Here is a 24,764-nt window from a genome sequence, read left to right on the forward strand (position 1 = left end):
CCCAGCATCAGGGCAACCTATCCGACCACGTCCTGATCTCTGAGGGCACTGCGAGACAGCTGCAGTGGTGGCTTACGGACCGCGATTGGGTCAGCGGCAGATCCCTCTCCCTTCCCCAACCGGAGCACGTAGTTGTGACGGACGCGTCCCTCCAGGGCTGGGGAGGCCACATGGGAGAGGCGGAGATCAGAGGCCTCTGGTCTCCGGCGGAGACCCGGCTCCACATCAACCTGTTGGAGCTCAGGGCGATTCGTCTGGCACTGAAGGCATTCCTCCCCTCTGTCCGGGGGAGTGTAGTGCAGGTGTTCACGGACAACACCACCGCCATGTGGTACTGCAACAAACAAGGCGGGGTGGGGTCGTGGATCCTTTGTCAAGAGGCTCTTCGCCTTTGGCAATGGCTGGAACGCCAGGGCGTGACCCTGGTGGCTCAACACCTGGCAGGTTCTCTGAACGCCAGGGCGGACGAGCTCAGCCGTCGGTGCATGATGGATCACGAATGGCGTCTGAACTCGGACGTAGCGCAAGGCCTCTTTCAGCAGTGGGGAGAGCCTTGGTTACATCTATTCGCCACCGAAGAGAACGCGCAATGTCATCAGTTCTGCGCGTTGGAATTTCCAAGGCGGCACTCGCTCGGAGACGCTTTTCGTCGCGAGTGGAGTTGCGGTCTGTTGTACGCCTTTCCGCCTATACCACTTCTGCCCAGAGTGCTGAAGAAGATCAAGCGCGACCGGGCCCAAGTCATCCTTGTGGCTCCGGACTGGGCGAGAAGGTACTGGTATCCAGAGCTACTCAGTATGTCAGTCGATCCCCCGGTTCGTCTGCCTCTTCAGGAGGACCTTCTGTCGCAGCAGCAGGGGACGGTCCTCCACCCGAACCTGTCCAGTCTCCACCTCCATGCTTGGAGATTGAGCGGCGACAGTTGAGGCCATTTGACTTGCCTCCTGAAGTTTGTAACATCATTCTGGCAGCCAGGCGTCCCTCCACAAAGTCGGTATACGCCTGCAGGTGGAACAGATTTGTGGCATGGTGCACAGCAAAGGCTGTGGATCCCCTCAATGCCCCTCTTTCTGAGGTCCTTCTCTTCCTTCTTTCTCTTGCCCAGCAGGGCTCTGCTCTTGGCACTATCAAGGGCTACCTTTCTGCCCTTTCAGCCTTTCTCAGGCTGCCTGATCAACCTTCTTTGTTCAAGTCCCCTATTGTTAATAGATTTCTTAAGGGCATCACACACACGTTTCCTCCTGTTCCGTTTGTGATACCGCAGTGGGACTTGAACCTGGTTCTTACATTTCTGATGTGCGCTCCCTTTGAGCCACTTCACAACTGTCCTCTTCGCCTTCTGACTTTGAAGACTGCTTTCCTGGTTGCCATCACCTCTGCCAGGAGAGTGAGTGAGCTCCAGGCCCTTTCTTGTACTCCCCTTTCCTTTCTGTCCATCCGGACAAAGTGGTGCTGCGTACCAAACCTTCTTTCCTGCCCAAGGTTGTCACGGCCTTCCACATCGGGCAGTCTATCACCTTGCCAACCTTCTTCCCGCCACCGCACCCCTCTAAAGAGGAAGAGCGGCTCCACCGTCTGGACCCAAAACGTGCGCTCTCATTCTACTTGGATCGCACACGCCAATTCCGGGTGGATGACCAACTCTTTGTTGGTTACGTGGGCGCGAAGAAGGGGAAAGCGGTGCACAAGAGGACCATCTCCCGGTGGATCATCTTGTGTATCCAGGCATGCTACTCCTTGGCTAGAAAGGAGCCCCCTGTTGGATTACGGGCTCATTCCACCCGAGCCACGGCGACTACAACTGCCCTGGGCCGGGGTGTACCCTTACAGGATATCTGTCAGGCAGCTACGTGGGCATCGCTGCACACGTTTGCAAGACACTACTGCCTGGACAGTCAAGTCTGGAGGGATGGCTTCTTTGGCCGTTCCGTCCTCCAGGACTTTCTGGTGTGATAATTGGTTCGCAGTCCCACCACCGGGGTTGGTATTGCTGGGGTATCTATTCTATGGTAAGGAATCTAATACTAACGTGTCTCTTTCAGATGCACAAGTTACTACTTGTGTAACGATATATCTGTAAGAGACATTAGTTAGTATTAGATTCCTTACCGACCCGCCCATCCTCCCCGTTCTGCGAACCAATATCTAGGGTTAGGGTTGTCCCCTTTCAGGGCCCTAGTTTCAATGGCACCAGTGTTGGTTTTTAACATGGCTCTGCGTTTCTGGCGCGGAAAAGCTGTGTCTAAGAACTGACGTCAGCACGCGGAGGCGGCGTCTAAGTACTCCGACGACGTCATCACGGCGCCCACGACGCCGACGACGGACGCGGAGCCGCAGACGACGCCTACCGACGCGCAAGGGTACTGCTACGCAAAATTTTCCGGATCCAGTCTGACGCCTGGGGATATTCTAAGGTAAGGAATCTAATACTAACTAATGTCTCTTACAGATATATCGTTACACAAGTAGTAACTTGTGCATTAGGCCTTCTCTTCAGTATTTGTGGAGCAACTTTTTTAAGGTGTCCCTAGCATGATCATATTGTTTCATACATGTTTTCTGGTAACATGTGGTATCCAAAAGTTGCCTGTTGGCCTCAGCAATGTATTGTTCTTGAGGCCAAACCACGATGTCGCCTCCCTTGTCAGAGCTGCAAACAATGTTCTTGTGGTCATTTTTGAGTTTAGATAAGAGAGCCCAATATTGCTTTTCTTTGCTCATTTTGATTCTTTTCCGATGTTTCACCTGGTGGTACAATTTCTTCAGATCCATATATATATATATATCCAGGATCGCTCAGCTTGTGAAGTAAAGACCCTCGGTGGGGGCTGGAATTAGAGTTACCACTCTGTCAAGTGTTAAATGATCTGTATTGAGATATAATAAATATTCATGAAATTTAGTATCCCTTATAGTGACATTTTGGTAATCGAAACTCCATGGAAGTCGATCTGTGGTTCACATATTGTAAGAGCTTATTTAAAATAATCCTCTTATTCCTGTTAATAAGTGACTTTGTCTTATATATATGTATATAGTATTTATGCAACCTTACACTTTATCTGGGTTAATCTTGCCGTCCTTTAATAAGATGACATACCATTGATGGGATTGTACAGCACTGAGTTTGTCTGTCTTAAAAACAACATATTTAACTTCTTGTGTCCTCAAGTAAGGTAGTTTGTAGCCTACATTACCAGTGTATGTGGGTTCTATTTCCACCTCTGGTATTTGCTTTACATCTAAGCAATAGGTGATTTTCCTTATTGATAGTAAAAGTTCCTTATTTTTGAGAGATTAAGTAGGTGGGGACCAAGATGTTAATATCTTGTGAGCCTTAAGACACTATATTTTTTTGCTCTTAAGGTTCTATCTTATAGCGTTAATAGTTTGGTGCTATTCAATACAGCTGTGTATTCTTTGAACAGTATTGTTTAGTTTTCCTGTGCTTACTTGAGGCTGTTTTAGGTCTCCAAGAGGACGTAGTCTCTTGGTTGATTCTATATGTCGCTTTGCGTTATTACTTAATATTTCCTTCTTTTCTGATGGCAATTTCCCTCTAATGCTGTCCCTTTTCTTCTTTATGAAGATGTTCATATACGTTTGAACAAAAGGAGAATAGGCGTTTGCCTTACAACTTATTCTTTTTGTAGAAGACTTTTATTACTATATTAAAGGATCGTTCCTCTTATAGGTGTCAACTATTTTCGTCATTCAGCTGACTCTAATTGGTAGTAGTTTGGGTTCACACTGCAGAGTTTTGACTCTAAATGGAATATACAAAATCAGTTGGATTCTTTTTATTATAGAATCCTTTATATTTTCCATTTTAAGTATGGGAGACCCTTTCTGGATCATCTGTAAACGGGTCTTTAGTCATATAGTAGGGTCACTTACTAACCTTGGTTTTCACTAGGCCCTCAGGGTTTCTTTTTCATACTTACTTTCTTATTCAACTTTAAACTACTATTGCTTGATGGTGGTGTCTCAGGCAATTCGCATTACGCTGAAGTTTAGGATGGCTGTTGCTTTTCTACGTGGTATGATGCGTACTATGGTTTCCATACTGTTATGTCAGTATTGCTTGACTGGTTACTCATCTTTATTGTATATCTATGTGTTATATTTTTTCTCTTGTTAATACATAGGTGGGTATTTATTTTACCTCTATGTCAGCACATATCTTGGTGATACCCTAGAGATATTTGCATTATCTCTAGTTGATTTTCCTAGGAATGAGACTGGTTCTGTGCCAATAGTTACTTTTGATGTCTTCAACTCTTTTTATTAGCTCATTAGTTATACTTTCCCATAGGTAATGGACCTTCCTCTATGTTTACAGAGCAGTTCTGGCTCAGATGCAAGTCTGTATTGCAAAGAGGTATTGTTCAATGGCATGACCTGCTGATTTGTGTTTCACAAGTATGAACACGCAGTTTGAGTCTGGATTTGCGGGCAAATAGCTTTATATTAATAGGGTCATTTGGCAATATTGTCCTATTGTCATGGGTAAAGTTATCCCCATGGTTTCAATGTCTTTCTGACTTTTCTTTCTGTGGTCCTTTCTGCAGTGCTTAAGCTGTGAGCATGCATGGGTTCAGATCCCAGTCAGGGCGTGAATAGTTTCTTATCCATATTTTTACTTGTCTTCTACCACAGTTCGTCATGTTAACATGGGTCATTTTATTCCCATGCTTTTTAATGTCTTATGACTTTACTTATCTGTGTTTCCTTCCACAGGTCTTTAATTTGTGGAGTATGTTATTGCTCACCCACATTAGTATGAATATCTGGTCATTGTTCTAGACAGGTTTTGTTCTAGTTGGAGACGTTTTGATAGTCTCAGTTCGCAGACCCTCATCTGGGAATGGTATGCTTTGGTATCTGATTCTAAAGTAAGGAATCTGCGGTTAGATGTCTCTAACAAATGAATAAGTTACTTAAACTTTTGGTAACAAATTATCTGGTAGAGACCGGATCTAGCTGCAGATTCTATCTGAAAGAAACAGTTAGTTGTAGATTCCTTACCTTAGAATTATCCCCCCCCCTCACTCCCACCACCCCTCCGGCGTCAGACTGGATCCGGAAAGTTTTCCGTCAGCAGTACCTCTGCGCGTCAAAAGGTGGTGTCATTCGTAGTTGGCACCGTGGTCGCTGGGATGATGTTGCGGTAGTTACTTAGATGCTACCCTCGCACGCTGATGTCCGTTCTTTTTTTTGCGCCAACCAGCGCAGATCCGGAGAGAGTGGTACCTCCAGTCACTTTTTGACTGACTTTTTTGCCGACTTTTGTCGACACCGTTTTTGATTTTTCGATTCCTGGTGCACGTCGGGGATGCCCGGCTTAAAGGCTTGAGGTTCCTGTAGCTGACTGATGTTGGTGACGGATCCACACCACGTGTGCCAGTTTTGCCTGGAGCACGACCACGACCCCAAGTCGTGCTCCTGTGGAAAAGTAACATTTTGCCATGTTCTGTGTCCCTACGTGTTCCCCATCTTATGCTATATGTGCATGATTAATATGCATATGTATTCCCCATGATCGATTAAAGACGCAATTACAGTTGTGTCCATCTCTAGTATGCCAGTTTCCAGTTCTCGTGAAAGCTACGAGTATTAGGCCTATGTAAAGTTACGTTGCCACGTTTCTCAGTGTGCACGTTATTTCATTGTAAAATCCCCGTTTCTAGGCCTCAAAAGGGCCCGGACTCAGATTCAGCTCCAGTCTCCTGAACCCTCTCCGAGGAGCGATACAGCCCCCACCTGTATCCCTGACCCTTCACTTACTTCCTGCCTCACAGTGCCCGGCTCGGCCTGGCTCTGCCTGCCAGTCTGCCAAGAGTATGTTATGATTCTAGTTATCAGTCCAGCCCTCCTTCTCTGCATTCCTAAGCTACTGAATCGCATCAATAGTTTCAGTCATCGTCTAGCCTTTACGTCTCCATGTAAGAGAAATACTGTATTTATGGTCATTTAATATTCCTCAACACACACTACATGTAGAATAATGCATGCACCAGTCTTAGTGTCTGTTAGCCTTTGCCCTGATAACTTTTGGATTCTATCAACATGTTCTCTAAACATCAGATACTAGATAGTGTTTAGGTACATGTCGCTCTGACTCTCCAGACTTTCGTCTCTCCTTCTAGCTCAGAAGTCATAGCCCCCAGCTTCTCCCTAGTAACACGTCATTGCCAGCTTGCGCGCACCACTAGGTTAGAGGTCCCGGCTCCTTAGGTAGCCCCCTCCATGTTTCCGCCCCATTTGTGACATATTCCGTTACGTTTACATCACATGTCCATGTATACGCCCTGTTCACGCCTCTTGTTACACCTACTTTCTGCCTTATCTCTCGCGACTGCTATAGGCCCTGCCTACTGTTACGCCTATTGTATTGAATACCATGTATTTTGTTTAAGTATATATACTTGTGCACTGTTATTAAAAGTTGCCATGCCATTCCATTCCTTTGTCCCTGCCCCGTACAGCGCTGCCATCCTATTCCCGTGCAGGTTGTCCTGTTCCTGTCCTTTATGCTGTATTAAACCTGCCAACTCCTACGACCTCGAATCTTGACTCTTATTTATTGAGCTATCTGTTATTATATATCCAGTCAAAAATAGAGGTATTATTTATTTATTTACCACATAATGGCGCCCGAATAGGGACTTGCCCTTTCCCCACGCGCCGGTGAAGCCACGCAAGCCCCCTGATCCTCTGCAGCCGTGACGGAACCATACCGGCCACGTGCAGATATTTCTGCTTCAAGTATCCCTCAGGCCCACGGAGGAGACGGAGGTTGCGGTCCAGCGTCCAGACGAGGCGGTGGAGGAACGCGGCGAGTCCCGACCAGAGCCCAAGCCGAGAGTCCAAGGTCCGAGGTATCCGGAGGCCCACCTGTAACTGAAGTCCGAAGTTCGTCCGTCCGTCGTCGTAGCAGTCCAGTCCAGTCCGAGGCCTTCCGTTCTTGCTGCCCGGTGAGTACCGTTGCTGGGGTAGTATCTAGACAGGGTCAATTGCATTGTCTCTGGTCCGTGGGTTTGGGTACACAGATCCAACACGAAGTGTCCACTTAGGTGGATGCGGGTCCTGACGTGTCTCTTTATGAGACCGGTAAGTTTCGTACTGTTTTAGCAGTGCATCTCGTTTCTGTTCTAGTCCGTTCTGTTCTCGAGAAATTCATGTATTCTGTTTCCAGTATTCCAGGTAGTATTTTGTCAAAACTGTTATTTTAAATGTCATTCATGTATTTCAATGTCGTGGTATGAAAGTGGTGTAATTATCGTGTTCATTGTGTATTGTATTGTGTCTAGACTACAGTTCAGTCATGCCTTTGTTTTCCAAATTACGTCAGTTAAGAACTAGAAAAGGTCTGTTAGAAGAAGCAGTTCCTGTCCCGCCTAGGGACAGTCCAGGTCATTTTATGTATCAAAAGCATGGCATAAGTGCCATATTATATCTAGATTTATGGGTGGAATACACCAAACAGTTAGAAGAAAAGTACAGATGGCCCGTATCGGGTACATGGGATGCCGAGTGCATCATGCGAGTAGAAGAAGCATTATGGAAAAAGAAAGCCAGACAGTCGCAGAAAGATGCCATCGAGTTATGGCGCAAAGAATCTCATAAAAGAACCGAAAAAGAAATCAGAAAGTCAGAATTAAGTAGAGAATCCTTAGAAAGAGCCCAAGAAAGGGAACTAATCGAAATAGGTGAACGAGTTAAAACCGAACAGTCAGACAGACAGAGGAATGCCCTTATTAAGGGTATGTATCCTCTTCTTGCCGAGGGCTTGCCAAAAGCAACCCCGGAGGCATCCAGTAATTTTCCGCCACCCTTAGTTCCGACCAAGCTACGTCACAAACCGACCGCAGCTGATATTTTTCTCTCGTCCTATTTGGACGACACAGTCCCAGAATATGCAAATCCTGTTCCGCCAGCTCCTGTAAATAATGTAAATCCTGCTCCTCCAGTCACCGGGGCACCTGTTACAGCACCTGTTACGGTACCCCCGGTCCAGCCTACATTACAAGTACCCGCTACACTGGTCACTCTGCCAGCACGAAGAGTATCAGTCGACGATTCCAGTTTAGGGGCCGCGGGAGGAGGTCCTCCGGGAACCCCGCCGCCACACAAACGTGTAACGTCAGTCGAGTTACATGAACGTGCGTTACAGCGTACGCCCAAACATCAGTCTGTTGCAGATATCAGACGAGCTCTTACCGAATGCCGTTATGATCCGGTGCCAGGTGATGATAGTATGGTTATATATTCATTACGTGTAAGACGGGTGACCGAGTATTTGGACACCCTACCGAATATGAAAGAAGATCTAGACAGAATGTATCGTTTCATTCGTACAGGACAAGATCCAGAAAGTATTGGTGAAGTCATGTCTCACAGAAAATCTGAGATCCAGTTCATGCTGTTAAAGTTTCTGATCAATTGTTTAATTAGGGAACAAGATTCCCCGACTAAAGATCCGACCGAAATGAAAATTCTGACAAAGTGGAGTGATAATATAGCCGAGGGTAAGCACAAGACACTCAATAGTATAGAGAGTATGTACAAGAAAATACGTAAAGAAATAATAAGGTTACACGAACAACGCAAAGAAGCTCTAGGAAGCGAGAAAGAAAATGACTCTCCTACTGAAGAGGTAGACGACGAGAACACCGCCAGAATAGCGTATGTAGGTAAATCTAGATTTCCAGACCGACATTTACGCCTAGAACACCAGAAAACTGTTCCTCTTCCAGCACCAGAACAAGGTTCTCTAGAACAAGTATTTCAAGCTACCGATCACATTCTGAAATCACGAATCGGTTATAGTGAGTTAAGTACCATGCATGAACAAGAACTAGCCCGATCAGCAGTCCGATGGATTACTGATTCTACCACTTTTCCAGACGAAATAGTGGCACAAATGTTTCTGAAACTGCCCCCAGCCGAGCAGCGACTGGTGGGTATGTATATGATCCAACACCTCATTACTCTGTATGAGGGTCAACATTCTGATCCAGGTCCGTTACATGATGTCCTGAACGAGTTACTCCAGTATAGATGGAAAGGTTTAGGCACCGATTTAATTAGTGTCATTCTAGAACAGCGCCACAAATATAGAACGTTCCTAAATCCGCATTTTGTTCATGTCTCACCTCCAGAAAGTAAACCGTTTTACATAGACAGACAGCATCCGTTACGAGAAGTACACCCAGTTAGGACAGCGGGTGGTGAAATGCAACGAGTATTTGTTTACACCCCAGTTACCAAGATGGAACTCTTAGAGATGAAGAAATTAATTCCCTGTCACGACAAAGATCCAGCAGGGTTCCACCGAGAATTAAAAGACATGCTCCGTATGGGAGAATACACGTATCCAGATATTATTAAAATGTTAAAAGTCCTGTTGCCTGCGGGCATATATGAAAAACTCAAGGAAAAGGATTGGGAGGTGGGAGAGAAAAAGATCGATTGGACAGCTCTAGAAGCTGAAGATAAGATACGAGTACCAGGTACCGGTCTTGGAGACAAATGTAAAGAATTACCAGAATTATTAATACAAGTTTTGCCTAGGTTATTAGCCACGAAAAAGGAAGACTGGGATGCAATCTCAGCCTGTAAACAGAAACAAGACGAAGACACTAGTGATTTTTATTCTAGATTTGAGAAATGTTTTATAATAAACAGTGGTTTGAAGACGAGTAGCGAGTCATACCCTCATCTTTTTGTTACTAAATTAGTCGAGAATTCAAGTCCACAAGTTAAAAATCGAGTTTTGAAAGTCGAAAGTACTTGGCAAGCTAGTACCCCGTCCCAGATGCTCCAAATGCTCCAGTATCACCAGAATAGAATCAGAGAAGAGCAAGAACACGAGAGAAGACGTATGAAAGACACGAAAATGAAAGTACTAGTTGCACAATCTGTTCCACAAGACAGTCAGAAGAGGGGTCCAAATCAAGCCAGTCATCCTGCAGCTCCCGTTAAAGGGACATGCAATTATTGTAAACAGCCAGGTCATTTCATAAACGAGTGTGCAGTTCTGAAACACAATATAGCCACTGGTAAAACTAAAGAAAGACCACGTCCGCCTAGACAAGAACAAGTTTCACAGACTTCTCAGCCACAGAATGCACAACAGACAGTTACAGCACCGCAGCCTATAGCTGCAACACAGCATGTTACACAGCAGATGTACCAGTATGCACAATCCGAGTATCCAGAGTATCAAGCGTATTCATGAAACAGCCTAGAGAGGGAGGTAGGCTTGCCTCTCATCGAGATTCCTGTAGATCAAGAAGGTCCCTACGTACACAGTCAAGTATTAGGGAAAGACAGAAAGTTTCTGATTGATACAGGGGCAAGTAGGACTACCATTAGTCACGACGAGGTTCCAGGGGCTCCGCTCTCAGGCTCTAGAAATGTTTCCCTTGGATTTTCAGGAAAGCCTATTGTAAACGAGATATCAAAGCCAGTTACTTTAGAAGTTGGTCCATTGTCCCGAACTACTGATCTATTGCTTACGAAGTCATGTCCAGAAAATTTGTTAGGCATTAAGACACTGAAAGAATTAGGTGCAGTTATTTGTTGTTCCCCAGAGGGAATACGTTTGTTTTTACGTGACTTTAAGGGTCACTATGTATTACGAGATTTTGATCCGAGATTGTCAAATGTCCCGCAACATCTATGGGCGCAAGGTCCAACTGATGTTGGTTTCATGCAAATCACACCCCATCGTGTGACTCTCAAGCAAGGTGTAGTGTTACCACGAATCAGACAGTACAGATTGCCACCTGAGGCTGTAGCAGCCTTATCCACAATTATTGACGAGCTCATTGCTCAAGGAGTAGTTATAGAAACTGACTCCAATGTATGTAATTCTCCTATCATTCCAGTCATGAAACGTACTGATCCAAATGTACCCCCAGTATATCGATTAGTGATTGACCTTCGAGAACTCAATAAATGTATCATTCCTCAGTACCCAGTTGTTCCAGATATCTCATCTCTATTGACAGCCATTGATTCTGAGGCAATATTTTTTACAGTAATCGACCTCAAGAATGCATTTTTCAGTGTCCCCATTCATCCAGACAGCCAGTACCTTTTCGGATTCTGTTTAAATGGAAGGAGCTATAAATTCACACGAGCTCCTCAAGGTTTCACAGAGAGTCCTAGTATTTACAGTCAAGCACTTAAGAGACAACTAGACAATATTCACATGCCAACTGACACTGCCCTGCTCCAATATGTCGATGATCTACTGATCACAGCCCGTTCTGAACGTGCTTGCGAGCGAGCGTCACTCACAGTTCTGTATTTCCTAGCCGAGATGGGGCACAAGGTGTCCCCTTCAAAACTTCAATTCTGTGTACAGCAAGTGATCTACTTAGGCCACTTACTGTCCAAGTGGGGTAGGCAGTTGACACCTGACCGTATCCAGTTAATAGCGAGTCTCCCTCAGCCCAAGACACAGAAGGAGGTACGTGCTTTTATCGGCCTTACTTCTTATTGCAGACAATGGATTCCTCAGTATGCATTTCTAGCCAAGCCACTGATACAGTTAACGACACAGGAGGCAGCCGTATCGACTGTCCTCCCTTGGACATCTGAACATACACTTAATTTCAATGAGTTAAAGAAAGCTTTATGCCAAGCTCCCGTTCTAGCTACACCGAACTACAGTAAGCCTTTTACACTTTTTGTCACAGAACGCGATGGTACAGCATTATCTGTTCTCACACAAGATCAAGCCGGACAATACAAGCCCTGTGCTTATTTTTCGAGCACATTAGATCCAGTAGCCCAGGCGCTGCCTGCGTGCCTCAAGTCAGTTGCAGCCACAGCACTAGCTATTAGACAAAGTGATTCCATAGTATTAGGACATTCCTTGACAGTACAAGTTCCACACTCCGTGGAAGTTCTTTTAAACCGAACACAGACTCAGCACTTGACAATTGCACGTTTGACAGGTTATGAACTGACACTGTTCCAGCCACACATAGAAATCAGACGCTGCAACGTTCTAAATCCTGCTACACTGTTACCGTCAGTTACTTCAAATCCTGCCACACATGACTGTGTGGAAGTAGTTAACACTATGACTAAGCCAAGACAAGACCTGACAGATATTCCATTACCAGACCCCGATCTGACACTTTATGTGGATGGTTCATGTATGAGAACGAGTACAGGAGAACTAGTAGCCGCGTATGCAGTGACTACTGACACTGAAGTTATTGAAACACACCGTATTGACACCCTGTCTGCTCAAGCAGCAGAGCTAGTTGCTCTGACTCAAGCCTGCATACACGCCAAGAACCTGAAAGTTAATATTTACACAGATTCACGCTACGCATTCGGAGTTGTACACGACTTCGGAGTGCTCTGGCAGGAGAGAGGTTTCATGACTTCTCATGGAACCAAGATTCAGCATGGGTTCCTTATTCAAGCTCTGTTAGATGCAATACATTTACCGACATCTATCGCTATCATGAAGTGCAAAGCACATACGAAAGTTACAGACATTATTTCTCAAGGTAATGATCTAGCAGATCGAACAGCCAAGCTTACAGCACAGACTCCAGACATACCAGTTAACAAGACACCGACATCCACTCTCGAACAAACTACTTGTATGACAGTTAAGGACCCTACTCAAGATGTCATAGATATCCAGTTACATGCTACTCCCGAGGAAATCAAGAAATGGTCCGAACAAGGAGGGGTCCAGACAGATCAGGGATGGTTGACGAAGGGAAAAGCCACATGGTTTCTCCCCGACTCAATGGTTCAAGTCATTATCAATACCGCACATAGTCCAGCACACTTAGGAGAAAAAGCCATGTTAGACAGTATCCAGAACATTTGGTTTAACAAGCATTTACGAGCTGCAGCCAAGCAGAAAGTCCGTACCTGTATGATATGTTGCCAGTTCAATCCAGGTAAAAGTGTCCCGGTGGAACAAGGTGGATTCCAACCTCCTGACCACCCTTTTGAAGTCCTCCAGATGGATTATATTCAGATGGAGCGATGTCGAGGTTTCAAGTATGTCCTTGTAGTTGTATGCGCTTTGTCCAGGTGGACAGAAGCATATCCAGTCCCAGATTACACAGCCGCAACCACTGCCAAGCAGTTGGTTCGTGAATTCTTCCCCCGTTATGGACTCCCTAGGGTCGTGTATTCTGATAACGGCCAGCCATTCTCATCTGAACTAATGAAGCACGTTTCCCTTTTGTTAGGGTACCAGTGGAAGTTCCATTGTGTACGCCATCCAGAAGCAGCCGGTCTCGTAGAGAGACATAATCAAACCTTGAAAATCCGCATTGCCAAAATCTGTCAAGAAAAAGGTGTAGACTGGTTAGTTGCTCTGCCAGTCGCTCTGTTCTATATGCGCATGATCGCACACTCCAGATCAGGTCTGTCCCCTTATGAGGTCGTATTCGGCCGCCCCCCGAATATGTGGGGTACACCTGGACCCCGAAGTATAACCGATGTTTCCAGTAATATGCTGACAGATTACCTAGCTTCCTTGATGTCTGCCCTACACTCTTGTCGTTCACAGGTTGCCGCTGCATTTCCCGACAATACTGAAGTCAAGCCACACGAGATCCTTCCCGGCACCCTGGTCCTCGTCCGCAATTTTGATCGTTCAAGTCCGCTGGAGCCTCGCTGGAAGGAGCCGAAGTTAGTCCTTCTAACCACCCGTACTGCCGTCAAGTTGGAAGGCAGGAAGGGGTGGGTGCACCTGTCACACGTCAAGAAATTTCACGGACTAAAAACTGTTTCCAAGAACATTTCCAAGGATTGTCAAGATTTTAAAGACTGCCAAGATACTATTCTTAAGGACTGTCCCGCAAATGACATTGATATCAAGCCCTCCCTGTTAGAGAAAACTCCGCAGCAGGAGTATAAAAGTAAGCTCCGGTCTAGTAAAATAAGTCAGCCAGTTTAATTGTCTAAGTCCTCCCCTAGGTGAAACGGTTAGACAGGTATCTGACATGTATGAGATAGACCCCCATAGTGAGAGAGTTAGTCAAAACTCTATCCGATGTATCGTTTTTCTAAGTTTTATATTGTTTTTAAGCTTAATGGTTACCTGCACGAGTTATGCATTTCATTTATGTTTTCCAATTTCTCATGTAAATAAGTTTTCTAATGCTACAGTAGAGCACACATTTAGTGATCTGCCTCCTCACGAACTATCCTATCGTCTTGCTATGCGCAATAACACATTTATCCGTATGTTGCATTATTCACACCAGACCAGCAATGCCACTAATTGTTGGGTGTGTGGTCGACTCCCCCCTTTCCAGACACCGAAGGGAGTTCTGCCACTCTTTCCTTATCCGTTTTCACATAATGGTTCATGTGGAGCATGGTCCACGTTAACGTCATCCTCAACTGATATGTCCCTTCTGAACAGTACATGTTTTCCAGACAAGCAAGGTCTTCCCCACAGAACAGGGTTAGATCTAGAAAATGAAGTTTATAATTTGGGTAATTATTCTTCGAATTTCATGGTTCTGAATGTTCAGTCTGATCCTACTCCAGACTTACCTGCTATTTCAGTATTACCAGTCAAAGGCGAATTATGTGTCAGAAATAATGGTTCCGTACATGTAGGACATAGTGATTGTACTACTATTGTCGAGTATAGTGACAGTGGGAAATCTATTTTCAAAGCTTCACGTCATTCTTATTTTGTTTGTGGTCAGACCGCATATGTTCGTCTGCCCCTCGATTGGGAGGGAACCTGTTACATTGCCTTCCTACTGCCACCAGTTTTTCTAGCCCCATCTGATTATCATAGAAACACACATCTAGTACACATTAGACATAGAAGGGAGATCGAGTCCCCAATTGTCGATCAAACTGAAACTGCTCTAGAACAGTATACAGATTTCAATAGAGGATTCTTTTTCTTTATAGGACCTATCCAGAATAGTAAGTTAATCCGTAGATTAACCAGAACCCTTGAGGCAGTAGTGAATGAGACTGCCTCTGCTCTAGGTAACTTAACCGAAGAGCAATCTGCTATAAGATTTGTCGTGCTCCAAAATCGTCTCGTTCTTGACGTCATACTGGCCGATAGAGGAGGAGCATGTAGAGTCATCGGATCTAGTTGCTGCATTTTCATTCCTAATAACGCGCCGTCTGTTTATTCAGCTATAACCAGACTTCATAAAATTGCCCATCAGTTACACCAGAATCCAGGCACCTGGACATGGTCCGGTTGGTTTTGGAGTATAATTTCTGCCTGGGGATGGAAAGTATTGTCCTTTCTAGGTATTGCAGTAGCGATCATATTCAGTTGCTGCCTCTGTATACAATGTGGCCCTGCGATTTGCGGCATTTGTGCTACCTCTTGTATTCCTAGTCCCAAGTCCCGTCCTAGATCCCGTTCCAAGACATTTCGAGACGAGCAAATGATACTGTATGAAATGATAGATGGTATCATGAATATCGATGTTTCCTGATGGAAACGTAGTGACAAGGAGGGAATGTGGAAAAGTAAAATTTTGCCATGTTCTGTGTCCCTACGTGTTCCCCATCTTATGCTATATGTGCATGATTAATATGCATATGTATTCCCCATGATCGATTAAAGACGCAATTACAGTTGTGTCCATCTCTAGTATGCCAGTTTCCAGTTCTCGTGAAAGCTACGAGTATTAGGCCTATGTAAAGTTACGTTGCCACGTTTCTCAGTGTGCACGTTATTTCATTGTAAAATCCCCGTTTCTAGGCCTCAAAAGGGCCCGGACTCAGATTCAGCTCCAGTCTCCTGAACCCTCTCCGAGGAGCGATACAGCCCCCACCTGTATCCCTGACCCTTCACTTACTTCCTGCCTCACAGTGCCCGGCTCGGCCTGGCTCTGCCTGCCAGTCTGCCAAGAGTATGTTATGATTCTAGTTATCAGTCCAGCCCTCCTTCTCTGCATTCCTAAGCTACTGAATCGCATCAATAGTTTCAGTCATCGTCTAGCCTTTACGTCTCCATGTAAGAGAAATACTGTATTTATGGTCATTTAATATTCCTCAACACACACTACATGTAGAATAATGCATGCACCAGTCTTAGTGTCTGTTAGCCTTTGCCCTGATAACTTTTGGATTCTATCAACATGTTCTCTAAACATCAGATACTAGATAGTGTTTAGGTACATGTCGCTCTGACTCTCCAGACTTTCGTCTCTCCTTCTAGCTCAGAAGTCATAGCCCCCAGCTTCTCCCTAGTAACACGTCATTGCCAGCTTGCGCGCACCACTAGGTTAGAGGTCCCGGCTCCTTAGGTAGCCCCCTCCATGTTTCCGCCCCATTTGTGACATATTCCGTTACGTTTACATCACATGTCCATGTATACGCCCTGTTCACGCCTCTTGTTACACCTACTTTCTGCCTTATCTCTCGCGACTGCTATAGGCCCTGCCTACTGTTACGCCTATTGTATTGAATACCATGTATTTTGTTTAAGTATATATACTTGTGCACTGTTATTAAAAGTTGCCATGCCATGCCATTCCATTCCTTTGTCCCTGCCCCGTACAGCGCTGCCATCCTATTCCCGTGCAGGTTGTCCTGTTCCTGTCCTTTATGCTGTATTAAACCTGCCAAATCCTACGACCTCGAATCTTGACTCTTATTTATTGAGCTATCTGTTATTATATATCCAGTCAAAAATAGAGGTATTATTTATTTATTTACCACACTCCGACTGCCGGACCATGAACCCAAAGTCTTTGTGGGAGTGGTCCCGAAAGCTTCTCGAGGCCTCGCAGTCGACTCTGTGCCATTCGAGGTCCCGGTCGCGTGGGAGGTCGAGGGACCGGTCGCGGAGCCACCATCATCATTCTTCTTCCAAGTCTTTGCACTCGGGGTCAGATAAGTCGAAGCACAAGAAGAAGTAGAAGAAGCATAGTCGCTCTTCGACTTCTCCCCGTCCGTCGGCTGACGTGATGAGGGATTCAGGTGCTGCCCCTCCCACGGCTCTGCGTGCGGAGCCTGAAGGGTCGACTCCGGTTGTTGCTCCCTTCCCGGGACCCGGAGCGACCCCTGCCCAGCTTCGTCAATTTTACGAAGCGATGCATGCCATCTTTGGCCAGCTCGACTCTGCCGGCACACCTTCGGGCCCTGTGGACTCGGCTGGGGACCCTGGGCATTCAATACCCCTTGGATCCATGCCTGGATCCGGAACAGTTCCAGTGACCTTGTGACACCTCCCCTGGCGCTGATTTTACCGGCACCACATCCGCAGCCGGTGTCGGCTGGGCCCCTAGCGGACGTCGACACCGGCCTCCACCTTGAAGTAGACACGGAGCCAGACCGGCATCAATCAATCACTACATTTGTAGAGCGCGCTACTCACCCGTGAGGGTATCAAGGCGCTGAAGGGGGAGGGGGTGCTGCTACTGCTCGAATAGCCAGGTCTTGAGGTGTCTCCTGAAGGTGAGATGGTCCTGGGTCAGTCGTAGGTGTGCGGGGAGGGAGTTCCATGTCTTGGCTGCCAGGTAGGAGAACGATCTTCCTCCGGTGGTGGATCCAGTGCATCGACCGACACTGGATCTGGCGCAGATGGGTACTTTTGTGCCCTTGTTCTACCCTGGCTCTTTCAGACTGGCAGATTGGCACCCAGATGAGGGTGAGGAGGACTGGGATGGGTCCGGAGACCCTCTAACTGACCAGTTAGGCTATGAACTGAACTAGAGAGAGGAACGTGGGGAAGCCAGTCCTCTGGATATCTTACCAGACCGTGACATGTTGTCTCCTCCTACAGTGGCTACGGAGGAGGGAGCGTCTTGCGCCGTAGTGTTGCGAAAGGCAGCCGATGCTTTCCACCTCGAGCTACCTACTGTGGCAGTCAGGACTAACCTCCTGACAGAGGTGCACCGAGCTCTTCGTACCCCCTGCTACTGAATAATGAAGCGTTCACTGACTTCCTTTTGGTCACCTGGTCCAGGCTCAACACAGGGGCTCCTGTGGAAAGGATGATTGCCCAATACCACTGCCCAGCTCCGTGCGACTCACCTTTCCTCTCCCAACACTCCACCCCTCAGAGCTGGGTGGACCAAGCTTCTACCTCCCACCCCATCCCACCCCTGAGAGCTTGGTGGTCCAAGCTTCAACCTCCAAATGTGCATTCCCTAACGCACCACCTGATAGGGAATCCAAAAAGCTGGACCATCTTGGGAAGATGTTTTCTTCCTCCAGCTTGGGACGCCGGCTGTCTGTTGGGCCGCTATACCCACTCTCTGTGGGATATGGTGGCGCAAGGGCTGCCTCAGTGGCCGGAGGAGGCTCGGGCCCTGCTCTCCTGTGTAGATGCCGAGGGGAGAGACGCAGCGAAGTTTACCATCCGCTATGGGCTGGATACCGCCAACTCACTAGGCAGAACGATTTCCACGTCGGTAGCCCTTCGACACTACGCCTGGTTGAGGTCGACTGGTTTTTCAGGGGATGTCCAATGCACTCTTATGGAATATGCCCTTTGATGGCCGCCGCCTTTTCGGCGACAAGGCAGACAACGCACTAGAGCGCTTTCAGGACTCTCGGGCTACGGACAGGTCCTTGGGCCTCTCCACCAACCGCCCTGCACAGTCTGCCTTCCGCCCTTTTCGTGGCTACGGAAGGGGTGCCACGCCACGTCCCGAGCCACAGGCCAGTGCAGGCCGGGGAACCACCACGGTGGTTCTGGGGCCAGCAGCCTCCAAACTCTCCTAGTCCGACCTTTCAGGACTACCAATCGCCAGTGGGTGGCAGGATTTGCCATCACCCCCCCTACTGATGAAGGATCACGGTGGATAGGTGGGTTTTGCAAATAGTCTGAAGGGGTTACTTCCTGGCCTTCGAGACTAACCCTCCATCCATGCCACCTCAGTGCCATCGCATGTCGGAGGATTATCTGGCCCTTCTCCAGCAGGGAGTTTCGGCACTCTTGGCCAAGGGTGCCATTGAGCGAGTTCCTGTCTCAGAAGTAAGTTGTGGTTGTTATTCCCACTACTTTCTGGTGCCCAAGAAGGACAAAGGCCTGCATCCTATCTTGGATCTCGGGAACGTCAACCGCTCCCTCCGAAAGGAGAAGTTCAAAATGTTGACGCTAGCTCAGGTCCGGTCTGCCTTGACTATGAGACTGGATGGTAGCGTTGGACTTGCAGGACGCTTAATTTCACACCCTTTCATACAATATGATGTCCCCTAGGATGATGTAATTGGAAGCTTTCTTATTAATTTTACCTACACGGATAACTTTTATCAATTGTATTTTATAGTTGCAACTCTTTTATGGTTTTTCTATGTACCTTGAAAAATGAATAAAGATTTATATATATACTTTAACACCCCGTCCTGCCGTTCCACCGGCGTTACCTATGGTTCATGGTAGGCCACAAGCACTTTCAGCTCACCTTTGGTCTGACCAGCACCCCTCGGGTGTTTACGAAAGTGATGGCGGTGGTCGCACCTCTCCTGCGCAGGTCAGGGGTGCAAGTCTTCCCCTACCTCGACGACTGGTTGTTGAAGGCGGGCTCGCCCCAGGCAGTTGTCAACCCCCTTCAGACTACGGCCGACCTCCTTCATTTGCTGGGGTTCTCCATCAACGTGCCGAAGTCGCACCTGAGTCCCTCTCAGAAGCTCCCCTTCATCGGAGCGGTTCTGGATTCAACGCGGTGTCTGGTTTATCCTCCCGAGCAGCGAGTCCGGGATATTCAGGCTATGATTTCGATCTTTCAGCCTCTATCCCGGGTTTCAGTCAGGATGACTCTCCGGCTCCTGGGCCTGATGGCCTCTTGCATCCTGCTAGTACAACATGCCAGATGGCATATGCGGGCTCTGCAGTGGGATCTGAAGTTCCAGTGGGCATAGAATCAGGGCAACCAGTCCGATCACGTCCAGATCTCGGAGGGCACTGCACGACAATTGCAGTGGTGGCTCACGAATCGCGATTGGGTCAATGGCAGATCCCTCTCCCTTCCCCAACCGGAGCGCACAGTGGATGCTCCCTCCTGGGATTCCGGAGGCCACTTGGGAGACGCAGAGATCAGAGGCCTCTGGTCTCCGGCAGAGTCCCGGCTCCATATCAACCTTTTGGAGCTTTGGAGCGATCCGACTTGCACTGAAGTGTGGTGCAGGTGTTCACACAACACCACCGCCATGTGGTATTGCCACAAACCGGGCGGGGTGGGATCCTGGACACTGTCAGGAGACTCTGCGCCTCTGTACATGGCTGGAACATTAGGGCATTACCTTGGTAGTTCAACACCTGGCAGGTTCTATGAACGCCTGGGCATACGAACTCAGCGGCCGGTGCATGATGGATCACAAATGGCGTCTCAACTCAGACGTGGCGCAAAGTCTCTTTCAGCAGTGGGGAGAGCCTTGGTTTGATCTATTCGCCACCGAAGAGAACGCGCAATGTCATCAGTTCTGCGCGTTGGAATTTTCAAGGCGGCACTCGCTCGGCAACGCTTTTCGTCAAGAGTGGAGTTGTGGTCTATTGTACGCCTTCCCGCCTATACCACTTCTGCCCAGAGTGCTGAAGAAGGTTCGGCGCGACCGGGCCCAAGTCATTCTGGTGACTCCGGATTGGGCAAGAAGGTACTGGTATCCAGAGCTACTCAACATGGCGATCGATACCCCGATCCGACTGCCTCTTCGGGAGGATCTTCTGTCGCAGCAGCAGGGGACGGTCCTCCACCCAAACCTGCCCAGCCTCCACCTCCATGCGTGGAGATTGAGCGGCGACAGTTGACAGCTTTCGATCTTCCTCCCGAAGTCTGTGATGTCATTCTGGCAGCTAGGCGTCCCTCTACGAAAACGGTAAACGCCTGCAGGTGGAACAAGTTTGTGGCATGGTGCACAGCAACGTCGCTGGATCCCCTTTCTGCCCCTCTTTCCAAAGTTCTTTTGTTCCTTCTTTCCTTGGCCCAGCAGGGCTCTGCTTTGGGCACTATCAAAGGTTATCTTTCTGCCATCTCTGCCTTTTTGCGGCTTCCAGATCAGCCTTCTCTTTTTAAGTACACAGGTGATAACCATTTTCTGAAAGGCATTACGCACACATTTCCTCCTATGCCGTTCATCATGCCTCAATGGGACTTAAACCTTGTCTTGACATATCTGGTGTGCGCTCCCTTCGAGCCCCTTCATAACTGTCCCTTGCGTCTTCTTACTCTCAAGACTGCTTTCCTGGTAGCTATCACCTCTGCCAGAAGAGTGAGTGAGCTCCAGGCTCTTCTAAACCTCCTTTCCTTTCTGTTCATCCGGACAAGGTGGTTTTAAGGATCCGTCCTTCTTTCTTGCCAAAGGTTGTCACGCCCTTCCACATCGGCCAGACCATCACTTTGCCCACCTTCTTTCCGCCTCTGCATCCTTCAAAAGAGGAAGAGAGGCTCCACCGTCTGGACCCAAAACATGCGCTCTAGTTTTATCTGAAGCGCACACAACAGTTCCGGCCTGCTCTTTGTTGGCTACGTGGGCGCCAAATAAATTTCGGGCCCTGCACAAACGGACCATCTCCCGGTGAGTCGTTCTCTGCATCAAGGCCTGTTACTCGTTGGCTAAGAAGGAGCCTCCTGTGGGGCTGCGTGCCCATTCTACCAGGGCAACGACAGCCACTACTGCTTTGGGACTCGGCGTTCCCTTGCAGGACATTTGTCAGGCAGCTACGTGGGCCTCGCTGCACACGTTTACCAAGCATTACTGTCTTGACAGTCAAGTCCAGAGAGAATGGTTCTTAGGTCGTTCTGTTCTCCGTGACTTTCTGGTGTATTCCTGTTCGCAGACCCACCACCGGGGTTGGTATTGCTGGGGTATCTATTCTCAGGTAAGGAATCTATCACCAACGTGTCTCTTTCAGATGCACAAGGTACTACTTGTGTAACGATATATCTGTAAGAGACATTAGTTAGTGATAGATTCCTTACCGCCCCACCCATCCTCCCCGTTCTGCGCACTGATTCTAGGGTTAAGGACATCCCCTTCAGGGCCCTAGTTTCTTGACACCAGTGGTCAGTTTCTTGCATGGCTCTGCGTTCCTGGCACAGATAGTCGTGTGCAGAACTGACGTCCGCGCGCATGGGTGGCGCCTAAGTAGTCTCAGCGACGTCATCTCGGCACTTACGACGCCAGCGACGGACGCAGAGCCGCATGACGTCACCTACTGACGCGCAGAGGTACTGCTAGTGAAAGCTTTCCAGATCCAGTCTGATGTCTGGGGATATTCTAAGGTATGAAATCTATCACTAACTAATGCCTCTTACAAATATATATTGTTTCACAAGTAGTAACTTGTCTGACATGAAGTACAATTTCCCTAAGAGTCTATGGCCTGTATGTGTATAATTACTCATGATAAGTGATTTGTTTTTAAGAATGTTGTATGATGAGGGAATTGTACTATATTGTATTATGTTTTAAAGGAAAGAATTTTCTGAAATAAACTATTTACCACGGTCAGTATGGCACATCTCTTGCCAGCTGTCCACAATGAAATAAGGCCTATCCTTCAAAGTTTAACATGTCATCATGCACCGAAGTGCTCCTCTTGGCCTCCTGCATCCTGCTTGTGGAACACACCAGGTGGCAAATGAGGGCTCTGCAGTTGGATCTAAAGTTTCAGTGGGATCAGTTCCAAGGACATTTGTCTCATTCAATCTGTGTGTCCGAGAAGACTGCCTATGACCTGCAGAGGTGGCTACTTGACTACAGCTGGAACAGCGACAAACCCCTCTGCCGCCTACCGTACCTTGACCTATCGGTTGTGAAGAACACATCGATCGTGGGTTGGGGAGCTTATCTGCGAAAGATGGCCAACAGAGGACTCTGATCTACGGTGGAGACTCGCCTCCACATCAACTTGCTGGAGTTGCGAACGATCTGCTTGGCAATGAAGGTATTCCTCCCAACCATCAGTGGGAATGAATACAGTTTCTTAGGGACAGCACAACCACCATGTAGTATTGCAACAAACAGGGTGGTGTGGGCTCAGACGTCCTGTGCCAGGAGGCCCTGCTTCTCTGGAAGTTGCTGAATGTTGAGGGCATCTTCATGTTTGCAAAGCACCTGGCAGGATCTGTAAATGCTGGGGTGTGCAAACTCGGATGACATTTTCCAGTGGATCATGGACGGCAGTTATACTCTGAGGTGACACTGGACATCTCCTAGCACCGGGGAGAAAACTGGTTCGATTTTTTCTCCACTGCAGAGAAGGCACAGTGTCAAATATTTTGGACCTTGGAGTTCCCAAAGTAGTACTCTCTTCAGAGATGCCTTCTGCCTGTATTAGGGCACAGGACTCCTGTACGCATTCTGTCCACCCCCTGCCCCTACATCTCCTACCCAAAGTACTGAAAAAGATGAAGGAATACCAGACCCAAATCATCCTAGTGTTATACCCTGACCGTGAGCTACTTCTGGCCATGAGCATTTGGCCTCCGATCTGGCTGCCCCTTCTGGAAAACCTCCTGTCGCAGCAGAAAGGATGAGTTTTCCACCAGATCCTGTTGCATAATCTATACCTCCATACGTGGAGAATGAGCGGTGACAGTTGATGACATTCAGCGTTCCTCCTGAGGTGGTTGGTGTTTTTCTGGCAGTTGGGTGCCCTTCAACAAAGTCTGTCTGTGCAGAATACTAGGAGGAGTTTGCTGCTTGGTGCTCTTCTTGTCATCACCCTTAAAGCTTCTCTCTGATATTTTGTTATTTTGTTTATCATTGGCCAAGCACAGCCTTGCTGTGGCGATAGTTAATGATTACATATCGGCCCTTTCGGCCTTTTTATCAGATCGGCCATCCCTTTTCAGATCACCTGTTGTGATGCATTTTTTGAGGGCTGACCCATATATTCTCACCTACTCCTTTTTTAGTACTGCAGTGAGACCTAAATCTTGTCTTGGCCTACCTGGTATTGTTACCTTTTGAGCCTATGCATGGTTGTCCTTTATGCCTACTTACGCTTTAAACCGTGTTATTCATTGACATAACATCTGCCAGGTGAGTGACTGAACTTCTGATTTTGTCTACTGTTCCATTATTTGTCTAATTGTTTCCAGACGAGTGAGTTCTTCGAACAAAAGCCACATTTTTGCCCAAAGTACTCAGCCCTTTTTGTAGGACACTCCATCACCTTGTCAACATTTGATAACCCATCTCATGCATCAACGGAAGAGGAATGGCTACATCTCCCCAATTCTACGAGGGCCCTTATGTTTTTACATCGACAGGAGCAGGAAATTTCAGCATGATTACCTACCGTTTGTTGTTTTTATCTGGGGCAAAGGGTAGCAAAGCTGTATGGAAAAGAATCATCTCTAGATGTTTGGTATGGGCTTGCCAGAAAGCAGCCACCAGAAAAGTTGTGTGCTCACTGCACCAAGCAAGAGCTGTTTCCATGGCGCTAGCGCATGGTGCGCTAGTCTTGGACATCTTCCAAGCTGCTACCGTGGCTGTCCCTCCATATGTTCGCTAAGCATTACCACGTATACAGCCAGATCCAGCGGGACAGGCATTTCACCTGATCTGTCCTGCAGAATTTCCTGCTCTGAGTCATTCCACAAATGCACTACTTGTAGGTACTGCTTTGGTATGTGTTCAAAAGATAAGGAATCTGCAGTTAGAAGTATCCATTAGAAGAACAAGTTACTGGTACAGACACTATCTAACCACAGATTCCTCAGCTGCCCACCCTTCTCCCTGTTCCATGGAATGGTCTTATTCAGTCCAATTTTAATGAGATTCTGTCTTAAACCAAAACATTTGTACTAATTGTTTCA

The 24,764-nt window shown here is 47.4% G+C and overlaps 1 protein-coding gene across 4 annotated transcripts in view; it reads left to right on the forward strand.

Annotated features, from left to right (window-relative positions):
- HECTD4 (HECT domain E3 ubiquitin protein ligase 4) overlaps positions 1-24,764 on the forward strand; it is a 2,216,728-nt gene that overhangs the window by 992,931 nt on the left and 1,199,033 nt on the right. The window lies entirely within an intron of this gene.

This window comes from Lissotriton helveticus, chromosome 11 (assembly GCF_964261635.1).
Source record: "Lissotriton helveticus chromosome 11, aLisHel1.1, whole genome shotgun sequence".
Taxonomy (NCBI): Eukaryota; Metazoa; Chordata; class Amphibia; order Caudata; family Salamandridae; genus Lissotriton; species Lissotriton helveticus.